At 40.0% G+C, this 9,744-nt stretch overlaps 1 long non-coding RNA gene across 7 annotated transcripts; it reads right to left on the bottom strand.

The window, feature by feature from the left end:
• Positions 1–400: 400 nt before the first annotated feature.
• Positions 401–7,466, bottom strand: LOC107769405 (uncharacterized). Of its 7 annotated transcripts, none has more exons than XR_012711082.1 (8): positions 7,280–7,466; positions 6,121–6,293; positions 5,833–5,925; positions 4,964–5,061; positions 3,525–4,881; positions 3,115–3,182; positions 695–2,257; positions 401–605 (listed from the first exon to the last, which is right to left on the bottom strand). It is a non-coding gene; the product is annotated as an uncharacterized LOC107769405 (long non-coding RNA). The 7 variants fall into 7 exon arrangements; XR_012711087.1 differs by having other exon boundaries at positions 695–743; positions 2,186–2,257; positions 3,115–4,881; XR_012711083.1 differs by having other exon boundaries at positions 695–743; positions 1,663–2,257; positions 3,115–4,881.
• Positions 7,467–9,744: the final 2,278 nt, after the last annotated feature.

Here is a 9,744-nt window from a genome sequence, read left to right on the forward strand (position 1 = left end):
TGGTCGTTAAATGTTTTTAGAGACAGATAAAAGGTCTAGTCGTTAAATACCTTTAGAGACTACATATCTCGTCCCAATAGACAATTAATATATTATTAAAATTATATATTTTCTCGTCGTAAAACAGTTTTAGCGACCACTTTTCTCCTCCCTATTAGACGATAAATATATTATGAAAAATATATATTTTTCGGTGGTTAACCCATTTTAGCGACCACTCTTTAACTGGTCGTAACTTATCTTTTAAAGACGAGCAACACTAGTCCCTATTTAAAATAATTGTAGTAACTTTAACGACCATATTTCTAATCTCGATCTTATTGACCGCAAGTATTCCTAAAGCTCAATGTCACAAAAAAGTTATTTTCATCAATAAATATCAAATTGCTATAGAAAAATCTAGATATAAAAAGGTAATAAAGTTATTAATTGCAATGTTAACATCCCATGATGTTAGTTTCAGTATTTTCTCGACACCTTAACAAAAAAACTTAGCTAACATCCTGAGCTAGACTATATGATATCAAGTTTTACATAGCAAAATAATAATGAGCTTGTGTATTTTCCAAACTTGCATCTTGACTTGTAGTTTCAATCTTCAAAACCTGTAAGTACAAAATTTTGAAAAGACGATAAATAACTATTGGTAAAACAATATATGTTAATTTACAATAGTAATGGTTAAACCGCTTACCCCAAAAGCAATCTAAATTCATCAGGTGTATCCAGCAATATCAACAAGGCTAGAGGAATATAGAAAATTAGTTAGTAATGGTGCTACTGATTATGCTATTGAAGGTGCAAATTTTAAAGGTGCTACTGGATTTCATGACAAGGGAGATGATCGTGAAGTATTACAAATTTCCAGGAGTAATTGTGAGTGAGCGTATATCACAAACATGTTTTTCATGTTGTAGAAGTTTTACTAGCTAGTAGTACCAAATGCTGGTCTTTTGTACACTAATGAACTAATATTTGTGAGAGCTCACAAATGCTAATACATATCAGCAGATTAGCACCCACCTTGCTTGAGAGTAAGTAGGACTAAAGGCATAGATTATATATGTTTGCTAGAACACATACATACAAAATATGTTCTGTATGCTTTATTATAACAAATTGAATAGATAGTATCTTCATATCAGTCATGTGTGCAAGCAAATGAGTGTAATCTGAGGCTATTTCTGCCACAATGTCAAACCATTGAAAGGTTCAAGGTGAACTTGGGAGTACGCGTGATATAAAAGTAATGTAAAACAACAGCAAAATTCAAAAAATGTAGCTGCTCGACTACATATCACAAAGGACTTATGTACTTCTGATGATCACAAGGAAGGGGAATTACAAACGCATGTTACAGCTGCTCCAACACTGGATATTTCAGTAGTACTTAGTGCTGGTGTCAATAAAAATGCTCTTTTACTGTTCGAGAAAAAAAGTTCTAGGCTTTACTTCAAATGGGCACAGTATTTATGCTGAAGGCATATCGACTTCTATCTAGCAAGGGTTCCAGCAATCACTAACCCAGCCATTTGAATAGTGCAATTAGTACTATTTTGCTAGGATAAGGTAAATCCTCAGTGACAACAGAGATAGCAATAAGATAGAAATGACTATATAAATCAACAAAAAATTTAAAAAGCAGGGTATATTGTTACTAACTTGGTCAGCAGTCAAAAGTAGTGGTCATTCAGTTGAAACGTGCGATGTCAAAGGCGAGACATGTGATTGTTTAGCAGCAAAGTATTCCTTTATTTTCCTCATTTCTTTTATCTCATCTTCTAAGGTAGACAAGCGATCATGTAAGGATTTGTTTTCCTCATTCAAAGATTTGTTTTCCTCTCGAGTTGAACGTAGAGCGGATGTCACGACCCAATTCCCCGAACCCGGTCGTGATGGCGCCTCTCGTGAAGACAAGGCCAGCCAGACCAAAACAAACCACCTCTTTTAAACAGTTAAATACCATAAGTAGTTCTAAAACGTGATATAATAACCATAATTTGCGGAATTAACGACAACAGCAGTAGAAACCATCCCGACACAGCCCAAACCGGGGTGTCACAAGTCATGAGCAGCTAATAGTTCTGGATACCATTCTACTAGATACAAAGTCCGTTACAGAAGTTCAAGAACATGAAAATAGTAAGATAAGGGAGGAACGGGGGCTACGGACGCCAACAACTACCTCGTAGTCTCCGAAAACACTGCCTGGACTAGGAGGATCAGCACTCAGGAGCGAACTCTGCGATACCTGAATCTGCACACACGATGCAGGGAGTAATGTGAGTACTCCGACTCAGTGAGTAATAATCATAAATAATGGCTGAAAGCAAGAAAACACGTAAAGGCACAAAGCAATTCTATATCAAGCAGTAAAATCACTTAAGGCAGTAAATCCATGAAGAAATCAAATGAAGTTCCTTTAAACCAAGTAAAACAGGTAATTTAGCGGGTGAATAGCAAGTAGAAATTCGCCCATCGAGCACAGTAACAATCACTCAGAACAGTATCAGCCCCTCAGGCTCACTCTCGGTACAATATCAGCCCCTCGGGCTCACTCTTAAATCATGATGGGTACCCGCGCTCATTGTGGGGGTGCAAACTCCGGAGGGGCTCCTTACGGTCCAAGCGCAATATCAAGCCATCTCGTGGCAATAAAAAGTATCTCAGGCCCTCGGCCTCACTCAATCCGAAAATCATCACAAGCCCCTCGGGCATTAGTAAAACAGTAGTTCTCAGCCCAAAACATCATTTAGAAATATCATTTAAGTTCAAATACGAATAAAAGTGATTGAGTTTGTAAAACAGTAAATATCAACAGGACTGAGTTCAAGTAATAAGTCAAATAGTGAGGAATTAGTGATAAAAATCCCCGGAGGGTTCAAATAGTTGGTACGAAGCCCGAATATGGCAATCAGCCCAAATCATGACGATAACAAATAAGTTTCAGTCAAATACGCGGTAAAATCATCAATCGGGACGGACCAAGTCACAATCCCCAGTAGTAAAAGACCCCACGCTCATCACCCAGCGCGTGTGTCACCTCAATACAGCACTACGATGTGCAATCCGGGGTTTCAAACCCTCAGGACATCATTTACAACCATTACTCACCTCGAACCGGCTAATTCTCTAGCTCGCGACGCCTTTGCCCCTCGAATTGGCCTCCACGCACGTCGAATCTATCCAAAATCAGAACGAATACGTCACAATATGCTAAGGGAACAAAGCCCAAGCAAAAACAATCGAATTATCACAAAATTCCAAAAATTGGTCAAACCCGACCCTCGGGCCCACATCTCAGAATTTGACAAAATTCACAAACAAGAATCCTTATACTCTCACGAGTCTATCCATACGAAAATTATCCAATTCCGATACCATTTGGTCCTTCAAATCATCATTTTATATTTTTGAAAGATTTCACAATTTTCTTCCCAAATTCCATCCCAAATCACAAATTAAATGATGAATTCAATGATAGATTCATGTACTCTAGCCAAATCTGAGTTAGAATCACTTACCCCGATGAATTTCTTGAAAACCCTTCGAAAAATCACCAAAATCCGAGCTCTTTAGGTCAAAATATCAAATAAAACCCAAAACCTCGTATTTATAGAGTACCCCACAGATTTTCACCTCCGCGGGCCGCACAAAATCGATTGTGGTCCGCACAAAACCAGTGCAGTCCGCACAAAAACGACCGCGGCCGCACAAGCTTTCATTTGCAGTGACCGGCTTTAGTATTTTGCTCATAACTTTCACTACAGATGTCCAAATTGCAATATCTTTACCTTTCTGGAAACTAGACACGAAAGGATACAACTTTCATTTTTGAATCATTTCAAAATTACTTGTATATCAAAAGATATGAGCTTCCGAAGTAGGACCAGCAGAATGTTCTTCACCGCGGCCGCACACCATTTTGTGCGGTCCGCACAACACTTACCGCAGCCACACTTCATTTTGTGCGGTCTGCACAGCAAATACCGTGGTCGCACTTCTTTTTGTGTGGACCGCGCAGGTGAGTTTCGAGGCCTGCAACCCTTCTGGACCTGCTACCGCTATAATTTTTGGCCTAAAACATCCTGGAACCTACCCGGACCTTCAAACCAATTGTACCAACACATCTCATGACATCGTTCAAACTTGTTCAAAACTTCGGAACGCTCACAACAACATCAATCACCAATTTAACATAGGATTCAAGCCTAAGAACTCCAAGAACTCTTAAATTATGCTTTCGATCAAAAAGTCTATCAAATCTCGTCTGAATGACCTAAAATTTTGCACACACATCCCAAATGACACAACGAAGCTACTGTCACTCTCGGAATTCCATTCTGACCCCTATATCAAAATCTCGTCTATCAACCGGAACCGCCAAAATATCAACTTCGCCAAGTTAAGCCTAAATCTTCTCTACAACTCCAAAACCCATTCCGATCGCGCTCCTAAGTCACAAATCACCTCCCGAAGCTAACCGAACCATCGAAACTCACTTCTGAGCCTTCTAACACATAAGTCAACATCCGATTGACTTTTCCAACTTAAGCCTTCTTAAAAGAGATTAAGTGACTCATTTCTTACCAAATCCTCTCCGAACTCGAATTAATCAACCCGATCACATAAAACACGGATAACGAAGCGTAAAGAAGCTAAAATAGGGGAAAACGGAGCGGTAACTCATGAGACGACTGGCCGGGTCGTCACAGCGGACAGTAATTCAGCCTTTGAAGAAGTGTCACCTTTCAAGTCTTACGCCTTTACTCCACCCCCAAAGCCAAATACATGGCTACGAGTTTGAGGTCCACAACACTTTTCTACTATCTCTATGGTAGGTAAAGATGCACCTGATTGAACTATTTCTTCAATCTGAACCTACAAAACATATGAAGAAATATTTTATATTAGAACCGATAATAATTTCAAGTAATTTACATATTCAGTTGACTAAACATACATGTTTTTCAATTGCTTCAGGTTCAACAAGCTTGTTATTTTTCTTACGAGTCTCAAAGAAAATTGTTGCCAAATCTGGTGGATTGTCATCTTTCCCGCCTTTTACATCAAAGGTAAACATGTCAGAAAATACCTCGTTTAGAAATTGAAAATGTGCTGAATATTTAATAGAAAGATTGTCATTTGAGAGCTTTCAGTTCAAAAAGTAATTGTCTGATCAACAAATATTGAACTACACATTGCTAGAGATTGAAAACATTCCTTAATCCAAAAACCAGACAATCCTCAGGAGAGTTTGATTTGACTGCCACTCTTTTGCGAGATCTTTCATTGTTGTCAAGTCAATCAAATAGGCTTTTGCATGAAGAGCTTAATTATAATGGCCACGACCTAGCTGAAGAACAGACGACTACATGCATCTTTAAATATTGAAGGTCAGACATCAGCTCACAAAGTTACTACTAGTCCTATTGAATATTCGAGCAACAAGAAGGAAGGGGGAGGTTATTTTTCATGAATGGACTTGGTAGAACTGGGAAAACAATATTTTTGTGGAAAGAAATCATAACCAAGATCTGATCTTGTTCTTGCAATAGCTACTTCGGGAATAGCAGCTTTGTTATTTCACAATTTATTAAGCACATATAGTATTACAATATAGATACATAACCGCGCAAAGTGCAGGTGGACGACTAGTCTTACCATAATAGAAAGGTCACCCTCAACATTCAACAACAGATGCAAAAATAAAAAGAATTGCCCTTCTAAACAAGAAGCATGATGGGTCACAGATCAAAGGAAAATGAGACAGACCTCAGTAAGCACCTCGTAAATATTTCCTTTAGAAAATTAGAGATTTTATGATAATACCTTTTGATAAATTATCTCTCGAACAGGCTTGCTACCAATATGATGAAGCATCTTCAATTTAGCTCGGTTTGCTGCATTCTTATCGCTTCTCACCTTTGTGAAACAATAAACTTAAATATAATTATTGTAATAAACCTAAATAATATACTTAGGTTTGATTCTTGATATAGCGGAAAAAAGATATCTGGCGCTAGGGGGAAATCAGACTACATATGCTTTGGCGAAATAGACTATTAAATCGTTCGGCATACTTGAAAACTTTCAGAAGAAAAATGTTCCTTTACTAACCACTCTCATTCTTTCTTGTCTACTCCCTTTGGAATATTCTTAAGAGCTTGTTGGATTGGCTTGTCCTTCACATATTTTGCATGCAAGTGTCCTCTCCATTTGTTCCATAACTCTTTTATCCATCCCAAGATATGATCACGATGATCATTCATGTCAACACTCTCAAACTTATCCTACAATAATCAAAATATTGGTTGAGTTAATGCATCACAAGAGTTCTCCTAAACCTTGTAAATCAGTAAAAGGGCAAGAATACAATCAAAAATGTATATCATAACCATCAACCTCATTGTCTATTTCTCTAGTTATTTTTGTTTGAGCACTGCAGGCTTTTTCGTTTTTACCACCTTTACTAGTGAACAATGCACCATGGAATAGAGAAATGATATAACAACTGATGTTTCTCCCCCACCCTCCCTCCAAACAATTACTATGTCTTAATGTCAAGTTAGTTGGGATCTGCTTGAATTTCTACTATCTATTTGGCTCATTTTGACTTCTTTCTATTATCAGTATTAGATTCAGGTATCTAGCAGCAGATATTTTCAGTTTTTCAAACTTCTGCTGTTGTATCGAGGGTCTCAAAAGTCTCTCAGATATATATATCAAGACTTGTTTGCCATATAATTACTTGCTCTTCAAGTCTAATGCTCTATATAGGTGGAGACTTATGCATACTTCATCTCTGTATTGATCAATCAATCAATCTATTACTTCTCTAATGAGATGCACATTATTTAAAAGAGAAACATATTTGCTCGCAAAGATCAGATGAGGTCACTTCTGCCCAGAATATTAGAGCAGATTTGCTAAACCAAATATGCGAACAAGGAGGTTTTTCTGGTCCTCTCAAGTGAAATTATATACAAAAGGTTTATCCGGTTTTAATTTTACAAAATTTAATAAGAAGTCCATACATCCCTTCTCTGTCAATACCTACAGCCAATACAAATCCGAAGGAGAAAGCAGACAATGTGTACGGATTCAATTAGCAAACTTCATAGCAATCTAGCCTTTGCCTATGACCTATCAAACCAAAAGGCAGATGCAAGAGACTGGAAAACAGAATCATCAACAGTTTTTTCACAATAAAGAACGAGCAACTTAGAAAGCGAGGTTGAAAAAGAAGAAAAGGAGCAACTCAGAAGAGGAGGCGTACCTGGATTCGCAAATAGAGGTTGAAAATTAGGGCAGACTTTCGATTCACAAATCAATTCGTAACCCTTGCTTTGAGAAAACAAAATTTCTGAGAGATTGATAGAGGAAGACAGAGCAGCAGCGTTCTTGTGTTTTGAGACTAGGGCAAGCTGCAGGTCGATGAGTTTGTTTTGGAAAAACAGTCTTTTAGTTTTTGGAATTTTTAATTTAGTAAATTAGTTTTGGCGCCTATTTTTTAGAAAATAATATTTTTTTAATAGTCTAGTATTATATTTGGCGGCATTCTCTCCCACTCATAACCCCTCAATTATAATTTGGGACCGGTTACTAGTTTCTTTAGGGACCAGATTTAGTACCTTCGCAATAAAATACAGAATTAAGGACCACAATAAAATATCATCGCAATACATACACTTTTAGAGACGGGATTATTAACTCGTCTCTAAATGTTGGTCGCAGATAAGCTTTTTTCTTGTAGTGTCTGATTCTTCTTCTCACACTCTTTTGTTTTTGCTGTGTCGTTACCCTTTTTAACGAAAGCATGTCATGATCACATCGATCTCGTAAAGGGGTTTTTGAGGCCTCCCCATTGTCCAAGGCGCCCCCTTCAGGTGGTGAGGATATGATAGTAGAAAAGGGTGACAGTCTTCCTACGGTGGAGGAGTTATTGTCGAGACACCCCATGTCTCGAAGTGACTTTCTCAAAGATCCCCCTCCTACTCCTACTCCCGTACTTTTTGAGACGGAACAAGTTCACATCGATGCTCTTTGTGCAAAGTACGGCATTCCCGCTCATGTTGACATGGCTCCAGCGGGAAGGGATTTCGTAGAGGTCCACAAACCTGGGTACTACGCTTTCTACGAGTACCCTTTCGTGATTAGCTCTTCTTTTCCCCTCCTCCCATTCGCGAAGGAGTTCTGCAGGTTCTACCAAGTTTGCTCAGTACAACTTTCGCCATATACGCTCAAAATACTTCTGTTGTTGACCAAGTATGCAGAGTTGGCGGAATGCGATGTTTCTATCCATCACCTCTTGCACCTGTTCTCGCCTAGCTTCCATAGGGGTACTATGGTGCATTTGAGGCATCGTAGCACAAAAAGGCTGGTGGTTGGGACCGACGACTGAGCAAGTCGCAAGTTTTGGCATAAGTATTTCTTTGTCAAAACTAAGCACATTGTTTCTGACTCCGCTAGGTTCCCGTAGCGGTGGAACGAGACTCGTAAGTGCCGCCACTCATTCTGCTCTTCCTTCATCTATATTCATTATAGGGTTCGTTCATTTCTTGTTTGCAACTATGGGACGTTCGCCCCGCCCTATTGCCGGCATTAGGGATTGGATAGCCCATTTGTTGCCCCGTACAGCAGAAACCCGAGATTGGTCCGCCTTCATAAAACGTTATAGCCAGAGAGTTTCATCCGTTAAATGTTTCCCCCTTATCGCTTTGTTGGTTATATGTCGTCGTCTATTGATACGACTCTTTATGGCGACATGTCGAGGAGCTTCCAGGCAGAGGGCACCAGTCCCTCCATTCTGACAAGTCGTCGATGCCGCAGGAATGCAGTTTACTTTGAATGAGTCTATTCGAGGGGGTCATCCTCAACCGATTCAAGTAGAAGGTTCCTCTCGGGACATGGTCGTGAGGGAGGAGGCTTCTTCAGTACCGACCCTGCATCTTTTGGATGAATCTTCTAACGGGGGAGAGTCGTTGTCGAGAAAAATGAGGAGAATGGAGCTTGGGAAGGATGTGGCCATTGACGCTGGTAGAAGTAGGGCATCGCAGACGGCACATGTTCCCACCTTTATGGACAACGCCATTTTAGCGTGGAGATCTCCCCAAACGGAAGGAATTTACCCAGGGGTCGGCTCTGTGTGCTCCGCTGAGGGTGGCGCGTCATCCAACGTTGGAGGGGGGCATCGTGCCGAGGGCGAAGGCTCAGGTTCAGATGTCGACCCGGAGGAAGTTCGCGAGTTCGTAGGTCGCCATACTCACGTGGAGGTCAGAGTGGAAGGATCTGATCGTCACATAGTTATCCCGGGGGACTACAATTTGTTGTCGAATTGCGATCAAGTGGCGTATGTTTTAGCCCTTCTATATGCTTCCCCTGAGAGCGAGGTGCTTAGGGCGATGAGCGACATGGAGTTGTCTCGGAACGTCGCCGGCATGGCCTTGCAGGTAGGTGTCTTTCTTTTCCTTTTCATCGTTGGTCTTACATTGTGATTGTCGACCTGTGTTTTTGTCTTTAACTTCTCCTTTTCTTCTTTTTGTGTTAGACCTTTTTCATGGAGACTGAGCACGAGCGTCAGAAAAGTAAGAGGACGGCCGTTTACGGGAAGATGTCTTCCAAATATCAACAGTATCGCACTAAGCATCGTGCAATGGCCGATATTTATAATCAGGACCCTGACTTTCAGTTGTTCCGTAAAGGGCTCAAATAGAGGGAGGACCATCTGGCGCGTAAGGTCAA

Source organism: Nicotiana tabacum, chromosome 6, assembly GCF_000715075.1.
Source record: "Nicotiana tabacum cultivar K326 chromosome 6, ASM71507v2, whole genome shotgun sequence".
Classification (NCBI taxonomy): Eukaryota; Viridiplantae; Streptophyta; class Magnoliopsida; order Solanales; family Solanaceae; genus Nicotiana; species Nicotiana tabacum.